Source organism: Aotus nancymaae, unplaced genomic scaffold (assembly GCF_030222135.1).
Source record: "Aotus nancymaae isolate 86718 unplaced genomic scaffold, 86718_ANA_hifiasm-v0.15.2.pri h1tg000014l, whole genome shotgun sequence".
Taxonomy (NCBI): domain Eukaryota; kingdom Metazoa; phylum Chordata; class Mammalia; order Primates; family Aotidae; genus Aotus; species Aotus nancymaae.
The window spans coordinates 36,754,291-36,770,842 of record NW_026988425.1 but is presented as its reverse complement, the minus strand read 5'-3'; the positions used below and the strand labels follow the sequence as shown (position 1 = coordinate 36,770,842).

At 36.0% G+C, this 16,552-nt stretch overlaps 1 protein-coding gene and 1 pseudogene across 3 annotated transcripts in view; both read right to left on the bottom strand.

The window, feature by feature from the left end:
• Positions 1-16,552, bottom strand: part of WDR70 (WD repeat domain 70) — a 362,749-nt gene that overhangs the window by 80,853 nt on the left and 265,344 nt on the right. The gene's annotated exons all lie outside the window — the stretch shown is intronic.
• On the bottom strand, positions 1,138-4,875 carry LOC135274775 (small ribosomal subunit protein eS17-like; annotated as a pseudogene).

The following is a 16,552-nucleotide window of genomic DNA, read 5'->3' as shown; positions in this document are numbered from 1 at the left end:
GCAGAGCAGTTCTGTAAGTGACAACAAACTTTCAAAAGAAGTCTAATCAAGAACAAGACTTTAAATTTGCTAAAGTAGGAGACGGAGTGATGAGAATATAGGTGAATGGAAATGAACAACTGAAGAGGTATAAAGAGAAATGTAAATCATCAGATTTTCATTGTAGATGAAGTCCTCTGGCAGCTATATGGCAATGAAGGAAAGGGAGATTAGAAGCCAGGGAGAAAAAGGACCATACATCTCAGGCAATCTTTTCTCTGTTTAGTACAATTTGATTAGAAAAGAAAGGCATGGATGTGCTGCTACACTATGACAGTATGAACAAAAGACCTAAATGTTCATACAGACTATCTTATTAAGTCACTAGCTACAAATTCATCTTCCCGATTCTTTAGATTTCCTTGAAACTGTATGACACAGTAGCCAGCACCTAGTGATAATAAAGACATACAAACCAAAAGTTATTATCTAAATTTAAAAGTATAATACTGATCTTATACAAGAAGAACCAATTAATATTTGCTTAAATTCACTCATTCTACAAACATTTATGAGCCTTTGTTATATGCAAGGTACTATGCTAGGTGTGGCAGATGTCAAGATCTGTTAAATGGCTCCTTGCTCACGATGAGATCTGTCTAGAAGGGGAGGCAAAAATTAAAAATATCTACAATGCACAAAAAATATGGCAGTATCCATAAACTGTACAGTAAAAACACCAAGGAAAGGTCAACTTTATCATGGTAGTATAATGGTGATAGATTCAGAAGGAATGGAAGATGGGAAGAGAAGTCAGGTAAATCCTGGTGAGGATGCTGGATCATAGTCTTTGAAAGTCAAGCAGGAGATTTCCAGGGATACAAGAAACGTTACTCCACTAGAGGACACCAAATAGAAAAGTCTTAGAAGTGTGAAATAGCACCTTACCTTTGGATCTCTAGGTAGGACACAATAACAGACCAGAAGCAGATAAAACTGGAGAGCCAGAAGTCAAACCAATAGTGGCCTCATATGCCTTTCTATGGAGTTTAAATTTTGACCTTGTGGGTAATGTTGATTTTCTGAAGGGATTTAAGGACAGAGGAGTTATATTGTCATAAGAGTATTTTAAAAGATGACCCTGCAGTGGTAGGAAAGATGAACTGGAAAAAGGAAGATCAAAGGCAGGGAGGATGAATCAAGAAACATCTGCAGTGGTCCAGGTGAGGGCTTGAGCTGTGACATTATGGAGGAATAGGTAAGACAGCAATTTAACTTGCAGTCAGTGACTTTGGTATGGGCAGTTCTGACTAATTTGTGAAGTGGATGTTGCAAATACAGTCTATTCTGGATAAAACCTGGAAATGACAAAAGGAAGGGTTGGAAGGCTTTTGTTAAATAAAATAAATAAAAAGCAGAAACTTGAGCATATTTTCTAGGAGCCAATAGGGATGAAAAGGATAAAAATACAGGACAAGGAGTAACTGATAGACTTAGGTCTCAAAGGAAGCAGGAAGTACCTAATCAGGCACACAGGTGGAAGGATTAGTGGGGAACTACAAGAGAAAGACCTCTTCCTTGGAGACTGTAGGGAAGGAGGCTGAGAGACCGAGGCAGTATGCACACAGAGATACATACAAGGGCACAAAGTCTACCAGAAGTCCAGCCTATTGTCCCTATTTTTCCAAGTAAAATTGGAGAGGAGATAATTGAGTAGGAAATGGAGGTTGTAACATAAACCAGAGAAGAGTTGGGAAAGCTTGAAAACACCCAAGGAGATGAATTACAAGAGTTAACTGGATAAAGAAAAGAGAGACTGCCAAGGCCAAGAAAGCCCAGAAGAAAATAAAAATCATAAATCTGGAATGGTACTACCCTGCAAAACTGTGGGCTTTTTTTCAGGTCGGACTTAAGAGGCAGAGCAAGGAAGCAAATAAATCATACTACTGGGATTGCAGAGTGGAAAACAAAATAAAGCAGTTTAAAATCTTGGTAAAATATATATTACAGAAATCAAATGATCTTTTTGCCTTTTCTCCGAGTGCTATGTTCTGGAGTTAACTGGTTTAAATTTGCAATTTTGGCTCAAAAGTAAAAACCATGGTCAGTATAATGCAACTTTAACTTAGTTGCTCTATTACAAACCTAAAACCATTTTCCCTTTTTAAAATTAAAGAAAATGCCCTCATAACAAAAAATAAGAGTATAAATTTTTTTTTTTTATTATAGGACCATATTAACTTGTTTCAAAAAAGCAAGAGTTCCAATTTACTCACTTAAGAAAAATCAATTTGAAGCAAATGCTTATTGGTTGCTTTCTAGGTCCCTGGCATAGTGCTGTGCTTGTGGAAACAGATATAAAACATAGTCTCTGCCTTCAAGAAGATTACACTGTAATTCATATACTCAGTATTTTAGTAACACTTTTTCCTTGTTAAAAACTTCTTAGATTTGATGATCCTACTGATGTAGCCCTTTCAACTAAAACCATAAAAACAATCATTAATCAAGTAGTAACTGTCAGAGAAAAACAAGAAATAAAACTGTATGTTCATTTATCCTTTTTAAAACTCCCAACTATACTTGGGATCATTTACTTTTAATTTGAGTAAGAGAGTCGGAGGAAGAAATGAACAGGAGTTTACAACGATTTGCAAGCATTCAAAAAAGTAGGGATTTCCAGTTTTCCTTATAAACAAAAAGATCTAACACCCTTCATTTTCTTTTTCTTTTTTTTTTTTTTTTTTTTTTTTGCTGTTGTCCTAGGTTTATTGAAAATAATACAGCATTGATTCAAACAGGTCCCCGAGGCGTTTTGAAATTCATCCCAACTATAGGCTGAGTGACCTACAGGTTGGATAGACTGCCAAAATCCAAAAGCTTCAGCATTTCCTTAGTGTCAGGATCTACTTCAATGATCTCCTGATCCAGGTGAGACCTCAGGAACATAATTGTCTCTCCTTTCTCTCTCTTCCTCCTGCAGCTTGATGGAGATACCTCTTACTGGGCCTCTCTGAATTCGCTTCATCAGATGCGTGACATAGCCTGCTACCTTGTTGCGGAGCTTCTTGCTAGGGATACTGGCGATCTCCTCGCACACGCGCTTGTTCGTGTGGAAGTCATTGCCCAGGCGCGTGTAGTACTTTTCTATGATGACCCGGGCCGCCGCCTTCACGGTTTTGGTGCGAACGCAGCCCATGTTGGTGGGTCCTTAGTGAAAGGCACACCCCTCATTTTCACATTGCAACAACAGGCTGATGGAGAAAACCTAACTGACTGCCTTAAGGTAACATGACAAAAAAAAACTGTCTTAATCTGAAGTAAAGAAAATGTTGTAACTCATTTATTAGTAAATCATTAAGTACAAGCACAGGGATGCACTGAAACCACTTTAATTAAGGGAGGCCAGGTCATTTACCCCTTTGGGCAGACAAATGTGTTTTGGGGATGGACACAAATCAGTCTTTGTTAGGAATCCAACATTGAAATAGAAAAATAAATATCTTTGAAGTATTTAGTATTTACCTTTATGCTGAAAAACACTTACTTATCTGTAAAACTGTGCTACCTCCACAAGCTCAGAATCTTATCTTAAACTCTCCCGTTTACCTGAGTTTTAAAGGAATTTTGCTGTTAACCAATATGTCATGTTCTGAAAGACTATTCATAAGTGCATTTGTTCCTAATGAAACTGCCTTTGCAAAAATTGTAACTGAGGAAATTATGGCAATCAAAGAGATCAGACCTGACTGACTTCATCTTGCTTCTAACCTTTCAGTTGTCCTTGCTTATTCCTGGGAGTAGGCTGAACTAACCTTGGGAAGGAATTCAGTTTATAGTTTGACTCTGAAACAAAATTGGTAACAGTCTTTTCCAGAAAAGAGTGCCTTCTTGCCTGGGGACCATTCTGCCTTTGCAGTACTAACAAATTAGCTACAAGTTTAAAGGTCATGCAGCCTCTGGCTGCAAGAGTCTGAACCTTCCCAAATTGCTCATGGGAATAAAATCGCTATTAATTAGTATGAACAACATCACTATTATAAAACCTAAGATCAGTGCTTGAGATATTTTGCAGACCCTGATCAGCTAACACTACCCAGACTGGTAATGTGGCTCAACCACTTCTGCAATCCCACCCAGGAACATAAGACAGCAAGATAATCTCACTTTGATCCTCTATAATTCTATCTCCAACTTGACCAATCAGCACTCCCCACTTATATTTATCTTACGTTTAAAAACTCCAATCCCTGAATGCTGGGAGACTGATTTGCTCAAAGAAAGTGATTTGAGTAATAATAAAACTCCGGTCACCCACACAGTTGACTCTGAGTGAATTACTCTTTCTCCATTGCAATTCCTCTGTACCTTGAAAAATCGGCTCTGTCTAAGCAGTCCTTCATGCTATCTGTTGGTGGCAGGCACAGCTTTGGTCCAGGGTCAAGGGCCAGATACTACATTTCGATATATGGCAAAAACTATCTACCACTGACAAGTCAGGAAGTCCTCCTATACCCTATCCCTTCACAGAGAAAAAGAAAGCACTTGCTCTGATCCAAGACCCCCTACCGACACAAAGCAGCATTCAAGGGCCATCAAGACAAGGGGCAGGAAACCCACCTGTGTTCTGGAGCCATACTGTCTAATGTTGGAGCCGCTTGCCACATATATTGAGATCATTAAAAATGGCTACTGTGATTAAGAAACTAAATTTTAATTTTAACTAAGTTAACATTTAAATACAGTTGTCCCTTGCTATCTGTGGGGATTGGTTACAGGACTTCCTATGGATAACAAAATCTGAGGATGCTGAAGTCCCATATATAAAATGGTGTAGTATTTGCCTGTAACCTATGTACATCCTTCTGTACATTTTAAATCATCTCTAGATTATTTATAATACCTAGTACAAAGCAAATGCTACATAGTTGTTATACTGTATTTTAAATTTTATAGGGTTTTTTGTTGTTGTATTGTAATTTTTTCTGAATATTTTCAATCTGTGGTTGGTTGAATCTGCTGATGCAGAACCTGAAAATATGTTGGGCCAACTGTAGTCACATATATGGGGCACCACAGATCTACATGCTTCAATTAAAAAGCAAAAGTTGTTATATGAGATTTTAAAAAGCAAGAGTCAACCATAGACATTTATAAAAAAAACCTACTGAAGATTAGTTTAAAAGTAAAAGAATAGAAAAAAGATTTACCAGGCAAATACAAATCAAAAGAAACCTGGAGAAGCTATATATCAGACAAAGTAGATGCTCTAATAAGGATCTAATAAGGAATGTTACCAGGAATCAAGATATGTAACATAATGATGAAGGGGTCAATTCAGCAAAAAGATACAATGCTAAATGTGTATGCACCCAATAAACTTAAAATACAGAAAAAAAAATAACTGAAAGGAGAAATACACACATCCACAATTATAGATGAGATTTCAATAGTACTCTCTCAGTAATTGATAAAATAAATAGACACAAATTCAATAAAGATATAGGTTGACATGATCAATACTATCAACTAACTTGATCTAATTGATATATATAGGATACTCCTTCCCAAAATGGCATACATATTCTTGCTAAGTATAAATGGAATATTCATTGAGATAAACTATATTCTGGATCAAGAAACAAATCATTATAAATTTAAAAGTTTAAAATCATAGGAAGTATATTCCAGACCACAATGGGACTAAAAGAGAAATAAATTAAATTGATTTCTATTAATTAACAGATTAATTAATAATTAACAATTAATTAACATTAATATTAGAGAACCAAAATATTTGGAAATTATACTACACACTTCTAAATATTCCATAGTTTAAAAATAAATCACAAAAGTAGAAAATATTTTGACATAAATATTTTTTCATTGAAAACATAAACATAAAATATCAAACTTTTGGAAGCTGCTATGGACTGAATGCTTGTGCCACCCAAAACTCACATGTTGAAGTTCTGACACCCAATGTTTTCATATTGGAGGTGAGGCCTTTTGGAGGTAATTAGGTTTAGATGAGTTCATGAGGATAGGCTGCTATGATGGAATTAGTGTCCATATAAGAAGAGGAAGACAGACCAGAGCCTGTCCCTCCTCCCCACTCCACCCCATCTCTCTCAGTCACATGAAGATGAAGACATGAAGCCCTTTGCAAGCTAGAAGGGGACCTCCACTAGGAAAGAAATCTGCTGGCATCCGGATTTGGAACTTCCCAATCTCCAGAATTGTGAAAAATAAATATCTGTTATTTACGCTACCCAGTCTACAGTATTTTGCTATGGCAGCTTGAGCTAAGACACAATGCAGTGTTTAGAGAAGAATTTAAGACACTTAATGTATATATTAGAAAAGATATTTCAAATAAAAGTCCTATGCTTCCACTTGAAGTTAAAACAAAAATGTCAGTGCTACTACTTGATTGTAGTATGTTGCTAGGAACTATTAATATGTTTTCTGACTGTGGAAGTATCTACCTTAAAATCTATATACAGTTTATGCCACTGGGGAATTAGAATGTGTTTTCTTTTTCCCTGAAGAAATGAAATAATAACATTCTTGTAAATCATTTTCTAAGAACTGGTTGAAGGGAAAACAATAGAATGTATTGTGTGCAGATCATTGAGACTCCTCCTACAGATGGAAAAAATGATTCGTACTAAAGAGAACTTTCTAGTATGGAGATCAGGGATTAATTCACCCAAATGCAAACTGCCTAGGCCCCTTCCTCAGGCCCTCCTTTTAATTAAGTAGTCTTCTAGTGGGACACAGGAAGACAAATATCAAAAACAAAACTTCAAATGTTTAATTTTGTATTAAAATAATACAAAACAGAAACCACAACTGGCAAACAGTTAGATAAGGGGAGGATGTTAGCCGCCCATCATTCTTGTCAAAAATCTGGACTTTTGACCATTTGGGGGGGTTCTGTATTATTCATTCACTCATTCATTATCTAAACAGTTGGACCACCTAAGCAGTTTTGAAGCTGGGGCTTAAACAGATGGCACCTATTTAGGGGACCTCATAGTGGAGTGTAGGAGTACTGTGTGGGCTTTCATACAGGCAGATTGGGAGGAGGAAGTGACTAATTCTGCCTAGGGGACAGGAATGTCTTTACAGAGGTGATAATATTTAAGAGAGTTTTGAAAGATAACTAGAAGGTTGCCAAGCAAGGAAAGGGGCAAGGCATATTCTAGGCAGAGGGAATATTATTTTCTAAGGCAAGGAGTGGGAAACTGCATTAATATGTTTAGAAATGACAAGCAGTTGCTTAGTAGCCTAATACTCATGCTGCTGTTTCTCATCATCACATATGACTAGAGAGTTGTCAATACTTGAATTTCCACTAAAAAGGTATCTTTTGTGAATGTGCCTGCTTTTATCTAGCATCTACAGCTGACATTTGAACAGCACAGGTTTGAAGTGCGGGGTCAACTTATATGCAGATTTTGCCCTGCCTGTGCCACCCCTGAGACAGCAAGACCAACTTTTCTCCTCTTCCTCCTCAACTGACTCAATGTGAAGATGATGAGGATGAAGACTGTTATAGTAATCCATTTCCACTTAATAAATAAATATATTTTTTCTTCCTTATTATTTTCTTAATGATAATGACAATTTCTTTTCTTTAGCTTACTTTATTGTAAGAAGACAGTAAATAATACATATAACATACAAAATATGTGTTAATTGACTTTATTTATTGGTAAGGCTTCTGGTTAACAGTAGGTTACTAGAGGTTAATTTCTGTGAGTCAAAAGTTAAATGTGTATTTTTTGTTATGCAGGAGTCAAAAGTATGGAGGAGGGAAAGTACATGGTATGTTCTGGAAACATTACACAGACTTGTTTGGTTAGAATATAGAAATGTAGACAGTAAGGCAGAGACTTACTGGAGGCAGATTATCAAGGGTCTTAATGACAGGGAACGACTTGTACAATCCTACCAGATGGTCCTGCTCCAGTGGCAAAGACTAAGGGATTTGAACTCTAATACACATCTGATGCCCAGGGCGACATCGGCTGAATGCTTCTCAACCTTATTCATGATCAAGACAAATTTAGTGCCAGACTCTCCAAATCATGATGTACAAATGAAGTGGAGAGGGATCTATCCAGAGATAAAAGACCCTCTCATTACCCTTTTGAAATTCATAGTAACTAGGAAGTTCAGTCCTTTAATATTTAACCTACTCCCAACCTATATTGGTCTTAACTCCCACTATCCCAGTGAAAATCCTTTGCTCTAGATACAGCTGAATGGCCACTATCTCTTGGAAAGACTTCCATCTTCCACTTTGTATCTTTACCTAAGCTATCCTTTACTTTGAGAACCTTCCTCTCTCCTCTCTGCCTGCCTTACACATCTTAGTCTAGGCACCTTTTCCTACATGAATCTTTTCTAGTATACACACAGCAACCTTTTTAAAATATCTTATTTTGGTTTGATTTTACAAAGTTGGGCACAGAAAGATGCCATTAGATGGCTTATCACTCAAAATTAACATTGTTTAGCTTTATGTCATTCCCAAACAATTTCTAAAGATCGTTTTGAAAATCACTGAGTCCACTGACAATGTTATTAATGAAAAATTAATGTCTTAAACTAATAAGAAGCAAATTTCAATAGAATCAATAGATTTCAAAAGAGATGAAAGTTAAGAAATGATAGAGGAAATTCTTGCTCCAAATAAACATTTTTATAAATGGAATAACATCTTCACATTTGAAAACTCAAGTTACTTTTTCTTTCTTAAAGAAGACAAACTTATTTTAGCCATAATTCAAAATCCTATGAATAACAAGCTACAAAGAAGTGGGAAGTACTCAACTTGACAGTGTTGTTTTATTTAAAGCCAAAGAAATGTCCACAACCACAATTTTTATCCATAAACTCCAGATGGCACAAGATTGGTAAAGACCATGTTTGTTGATGTTTTATTTTACAATGACTTCTAACAACTGAACTATCAAGAGATTAACACTAAAAATAGTTCTCTGTCTCTGGAAAATAAAACTATTTTTTTAAAAGTAATTAAGTAGTTCAGGTCAATATTGAAATAATCACAGTGATCATCACTCTTTATGGTGGACTGGCTTCATAAAATTAGATGAAAACAGTAGGATATTTGGCATAAAAATAGAAGGAAGGTCAATATGCCTGAAAGAAACAGTAGTGTCTTTCAGAAACAGAACTCAAGGGCTTAAAAGCTGGAGATAGAGCAAGGACAAGACAGGCAAAAACCCTGCTTTCATGGAGCTTAGAGGGCATCTTGAAGCATCCTATAATTTGGAAGTGAAATACATTAAGATACCTTGCAAGTTTATCCACATTACCTTTACATTAGATTTAACATACACAAAACGGCTGAGCCTCAACCTATGTAAGACTTCTTCACAACACAGATAAAGAGTATGTCTACAAAATAATAATAAAATACCATATAACAACTGATATGGTTTGGCTCTGTGTCACCACCCAAATCTCATCTCAAATTGTAATCCGTAAGAGGGAGGGAAGTGATTGGATTATTGGAGTGGGGGGTGTTCCCCCATGCTGTTTTCGTGATAGTGAGTAAATTCTCAAGAGATCTGATGGTTTTATAAATGGTAATTTTTCCTGCACTCTCACACACACTCTCTCTCACCTGCTGCCATGTAAAACACTTAGTACCGTACTGGCTTCCAGTCTGACCAAGCGTAGTCCCAGTGGTGTGGCCAAAAGCATCTTATGCCATCCCTCCTCTAGCTCCAGCAGTCAGCATAGAGAGACTCTGTTTGTTTGGGAGAAAGCAAGGAAAGAGAACAAAAGTCTCTGCCTGATAACCTAGAGAATTCCTCCAGATCTTATCCAAGATCACCAAGGTGGTACTTCTATGAGTGTGCAAGAGCCACCACATTACAGGGCTTGGGGTGCCCACTAATGAAAATATGACTACAGTGACCAAAAACATAGATAAAAATACCTGAAAAGTCTTCCTAAGAATGGTGGGTAAAAACAAGTTCAAACTACAAGATTATAATAAATACCTAACTCTTCAATTCCCAGGCACTGAAAAAAAATTCACAAGCATCAAAACCACCCAGGAAAACATTACCTTACCAAACAAACAAAATAAGGAACCAGGGAACAATGCCAAAGACAGAGATATATGACGTTTCAGATAAAAAATTCAAAATAGCTGTTTTGAGGAAACTCAAAGAAATTCAAGACAACAAAGAGAAGGAATTCAGAATTTTATCACATACATTTAACAATCAGATTGAAATAATTTTAAATAATTACATACAAATTCTGAAGTTGAAAAATGTAACTGACATGCTGAAAAATGAATGCATCAGGGTCTCTTAACAGCAGAACTGATCAAGTAGAAGAAAGAATTAGTAAGCTTGAAGACAGGCTATTTGAAAATATGCAGTTAGAGGAAATAATAATAAAAAAAAAATGAAGCATAACTGTAAGATCTAGAAAACATCCTCAAAAGGGCAAATCTAAGAGTTATTGGGCCTAAAGAGGAGGCTTAAAAAAAAAAGAGAAAGAAAGTAAAAACTTTATTAAAAGCAGTAATTATAGAGAACTTCTCAACTCTAGAGAAATATATCAATATTCAAGTATAAGAAGGATATACAAGCCAGAGCAATCAGGCAAGAAAAAGAAATAAAGGGTATTCAAATAGGAAAGGAGAAAGTCAAATTTTCTCTATTTGCAAATGACATGATTGCATATCTAGAAGACCCCATTGTCTCAGCCCAAAATCTCCTGAAACTGATAAGCAACTTCAGCAAAGTCTCGGGATACAAAATCAGTGTGCAAAAATCACAAGCATTCCTATACACCAATAACAGACTTAAAGAGAGCCAAATCAAGAACGAACTGTCATTCATAATTGCTACAAAGAGAATAAAATACCTAGGAATACAACTAACACGGAACGTCAAGGACCTCTTCAAGGAGAACTACAAACCACTGCTCAACGAAATCAGAAAGGACACAAACAGATGGAGAAACATTCCATGTTCATGGTTAGGAAGAATCAATATCGTGAAAATGGCCATACTGCCCAAAGTAATTTACAGATTCAACGCTATCCCCATTAAGCTACCAATGGCCTTCTTCACAGAACTGGAAAAAACCACCTTAAACTTCATATGGAACCAAAATAGAGCCCACATAGTCGAGTCAATTCTAAGCAAAAAGAACACAGTGGGAGGCATTACACTACTGAACTTGAAACTATACTACAAGTCTACAGTAATCAAAACAGCATGGTACTGGTACCAAAACAGAAATATAGACCAACGGAACAGAACAGAGGCCTCAGAGGCAACACAACACATCTACAACCATCTGATCTTTTGACAAACCTGACAAAAACAAGCAATGGGGAAAGGATTCACTGTTTAATAAATGGTGTTGGGAAAACTGGCTAGCCATGTGCAGAAAGCAGAAACTGGACTTCTTCCTGACACTAAAATTAACTCCAGATGGATTAAAGACTTAAACGTAAGACCTAACACCATAAAAACCATAGAAGAAAATCTAGGCAAAACCATTCAGGACATAGGCGTAGGCAAGGACTTCATGACCAAAACACCAAAAGAATTGGCAACAAAAGCCAAAATAGACAAATGGGACCTAATCAAACTCCACAGCTTCTGCACGGTGAAAGAAACAGTCATTAGAGAGAATCGGCAACCAACAGAATGGGAAAAAATTTTTGCAGTATACCCATCTGACAAAGGGCTGATATCCAGAATTTACAACGAACTAAAACAGACTTACAAGAAAAAAACAAACAAGCCCATTCAAATATGGGTGAAGGATATGAACAGACACTTTACAAAAGAAGACATACATGAGGCCAACAAACATGAAAAAATGCTCATCATCACTGGTCATTAGAGAAATGCAAATCAAAACTACATTGAGATACCATCTCACGCCAGTTAGAATGACAATCATTAAAAAATCTGGAGACAACAGATGCTGGAGAGGATGTGGAGAAATAGGAACACTTTTACACTGTTGGTGAGAGTGTAAATTAGTTCAACCATTGTGGAAGACAGTGTGGCGATTCCTCAAGAACCTAGAAATAGAAATTCCATTTGACCCAGCAATCCCATTACTGGGTATATATCCAAAGGATTATAAATCGTTCTACTATAAGGACACATGCACACAAATGTTCATTGCAGCATAGTTTACAAAGGAAAGACCTGGAACCAACCCAAATGCCCATTGATGATAGACTGGACAGGGAAAATGTGGCAGATATACACGATGGAATATTTTACAGCCATCAAAAACGATAAGTTCATGTCCTTTGTAGGGACATGGATGAACCTGGAAACCATCATTCTCAGCAGACTGACACAAGAACAGAAAATCAAACACTGCATGTTCTCACTCATAGGTGAATGTTGAACAGTGAGAACACATGGACATATGGAGGGGAGCACTACACACTGGGGTCTGTTGCGGGGAAATAGGGTAGGGACAGTAGGGGGTGGGGAGTTGGGGAGAGATAGCATGGGGAGAAATGCCAGATATAGGTGAAGGGGAGGAAGGCAGTAAATCACACTGCCACATGTGTACCTATGCAACAATATTGCATGCTCTTCACATGTACCCCAAAACCTAAACTGCTATTAAAAAAAAGAAGGATATATAACAACAAGAAGATTTAACCTAAAAAAGACTACCAGAAGACACTTACTAATCAAACTCCCAAAGGTCAAAGATAAAGAAAGGATTCTAAAAAGAGCATTCAGAGAAAAGAAATAAATACTATACAACAGGGTTCCCATAGCCCTGGCAGCAGACTTTTCAGTGGAAATTCTACAGGCCAGGAGAGAGTGGCATGACATTTAAAGTGCTGTAGGAAGAACATTTTTGCCCTAGAATAGCATGGACAGTGAAAATATCCTTCAAACGTGAAGGAAAAATACAGAAATTCCTAGACAAACAAAGCTGAGGAATTTCATCAACACTAGACCTATCCTACAAGAAATGCTAAAGGATTCTTCAATCTAAAAGGATATTAATGAGCAAAAATAAATCATTAAAAGGTACAAAATCATCTAAAGGTACTAGTAATAGTAAGTACATAAAAAGCATAGAATATTAAAACACTGCAATTGTGGTGTGTAAAGTACTAAAAGATGAGGCAATCAAAAATATTAAAAACAACTCTTTAAGACATAGTACAAAAAGATATAAATAGTAAAAACAAATAGCTAAAAAGTGGAGGGATGAAATTAAATTGTAGAGTTTTTATTAGTTTCTCTTTGCTTGTTAGTTTATTTATGAAATCAGTGTTAAGTTGCCACCAGTTTAAATAATAGGTTGTAAATGTCACAGTATTTGCAAGCCTCATGGTAACCTTAATTAAAAGACATAGAGAAGATGATCTTCACTAAAAGAAAGAGAGAAAGAAGGAAAGAAGGAATAAAAGACCACAGAATAACCAGAAAACAAATTTTAAAATGGCAGGAGTAAGTCCTCAGTAATAACACTGAATATAAATGAACTAAACTCTCCAATCAAAAGACATAGACTGGCTAAATGGATGAAAAACAAGACCCAATGATCCATTGCTTACAAGAAACACACTTCAACCACAAAGACACACATAGACTGAAAATAAAAAATGGAAAAATATATTCCATGCCAATCAAAACCAAAAAGGAGCAAGAATAGATATGCTTATATCAGACAAAATAAATTTCAAGACAAAAACCGTAAGAGACAAAGAAAGTCACTCCATAATGATAAAGGGGTCAATTCAGCAAGAGGATAGAACAATTATAAATATATATGCACCTAACACTGGAGCATCTAGCAAACATTACTAGAGAGAAAAAGAGAGAGAGCGAGAGAGAGAGAGAGAGAGCGCATGGAGAGAGCGCGTGCACCAATACAGTAATAGTTGGAAACTTCAACCCCCCACTTTCAGCACTGGCCATATCTTCCAGACAGATTTTCAATAAAGAAACATCTGACTTAATCTGCACTATAAACCAAATGGACCTAATAGATATCTACAGAACATTGTGTCCAATGGCTGCAGAACAGACATGCTTTTTGTCAGCACATTAATAGATCATATGTTAGGTCACAAAACAAGTCTTAAAAAATTCAAAAATGGAAATAATATCACAACTTCTCTAACTGCAGTGGAATAAAACTGAAAATCAGTAACAAGGGGAATTTGGATACTATAGAAATGAAAATGAAACAACATGCTGCTGAATGCCCAGTGAGTCAATGAAGATATTAAGAAGGAAACTGAAAAATTTCTTGGAAAAAAAAATGATAACAGAAACATAACATGCCAAACCCTGTGGGATACAGCAAAAGCAGTACTGAGAGGAACATTTATAGCTATAAGCACCTACATCAAAAAAGAAGAAAAACTTCAAATAAATGACCTAATGATACATCTTAAAGAATAAGAAAAGCAAGAAAAAATCAAATTCAAAATTAGTAGAAGAAATAAAAAAGATCAGTGCAGAAATAAATAAAATTGAAATGAAGAAAACTGAAAGATCAATGAAATGAAAAGTTGATTTTTAAAAAGATAAAATTAACCAACCTTTAGCCAGACTAATTTAAGAAAAAAGAGAGAGGACCTAAATTAATAAAATTAGAAATCAAAAAGGAGACATTACAACCAATATCACAGAAATTCAAAGGAATATTAGTGGTGATTATGAGCAATTATATGACAATAAATTGGAAAATCTAGAAGAAATTGATAGATTCCTAAATACATAACCCTTACCAAGACTGGACCAGGAAGAAATCCCAAATCAGAACAGAAAAATACCAAATAATAGGATGAAACCATAATAAAGTTTCCGGCAAAGAAAAGTCTGGGACCTGCTAGCTTAATTGCTGAATTCTACCAAACATTTAAAGAGCTACCGGCCAGGTGCAGTGGTTCACGCCTGTGATCCCAGCACTTTGGGAGTACGAGGTAGGTAGATCACAAGTTCAGGAGCTCAAGACCAGCCTGATCAACATGGTGAAACCCATCTCTACTAAAAATACAAAAGTTAGCTAAGTGTGGTGGCTCACGCCTGTAATCCCAGCTACTCAGGAGGCTGAGGCAGGAGAATTGCTTGAACCTGGGAGGCAGAGGTTGCAGTGAGCTGAGATTGTGCCACTGCACTCCAGCCTGGGCAACAGAATGAGACTCCGCCTCCAAAAAAAAAAAAAAAGAGCTACTAATCCTACTCAAACGATTCCAAATAATAGAGAAGAGAATACTTCTAAATTCATTCCACAAGGCCAGTAGTAGCCTTGGTATGAAGGTTACTTTTTCCCTGATACCAAAACCAGACAAAGACACATCAAAAGAAGAAAATGATGGGCCAATATCACTGATGAATACTGATGCAAAAATCCTCCAGAAAATACCAGCAAATGAATTCAACAACACACTAAAAAGATCATTCATCAAGACCGAGTGAGATTTATCTCAGAGATGCAAGGATAGTTTAACATATGCAAATCAATGTGATACATCATATCAACAGAATGGAGGACAAAAACCACATGATCATTTCAATGGATGCTGAAAAAGCCTTTGATAAAATGCAACATCCCTTCATGATATAAACCCTCCAAACACTGGGTATAAAAGGAATATACCTCAACATAATAAAAGCCATAGGGACAGACCCACAGCTAGTATCATACTGATTGGGGGAAAACTGAAAGCCTTTCCTCTAAGATCTGGAACACAACAAGGATGTTCATTTTCACCACTGTTATTCAATATGATATAACTAGAAGAATCAGACAAGTGAAAAAAATTAAAAAAAAAAACTTCCAAATTGGAAAGGAAGAAGTCAAATTATCCTTGTTTGCAGATGATATAATTGCATATTTGGAAAAACCTAAAGACTCCATCAAAAACCTGTTAGAACTGATAAATTCAATAAACTTGCAAGATGCAAATCATACAAAAGTCAGTAGCATTACTATATGCTACCATCAAACAATATGAAAAAGAAATCTACAAAGTAATTCCATTTATAAGAACTACAAATAAAAACTAAATGCCTAGGAATTAACCAAAGAAGTAAAAGATTTCTCTAATGAAAACTAAGAAATTGATGAAGACAACAATAAATGGAAAGATATTCTATGTTCGTGAATTGGAAGAATCAATATTGTTAAAATGCCCATACTATTCAAAGCAATATACAGATTTAGTGCAATCTCTATCAAATACCAATGACATGACATTCTTCACAGAAATAGAAAAAAAAAAAAACTATACTGAAATTTATACTAACCAAGAAAAACTCAGAATAGCCAAACTTATCCTAAGCAAAAAGAAGAAACTGGAGAAATCACATTATCTGACTTCAAATTACACTACAGAGCTATAGTAACCAAAATAGCATGGTACTGGCATAAAAACAGACACACAGGCTAATGAAACAGAACAGAGAACCCCAAAATAAATCCACGTACCTACAGTGAACTCATTTCTGATAAAGATGCTAAGAATACAGACTTAGGAAAGGATAACCTCTTCAATAAACAG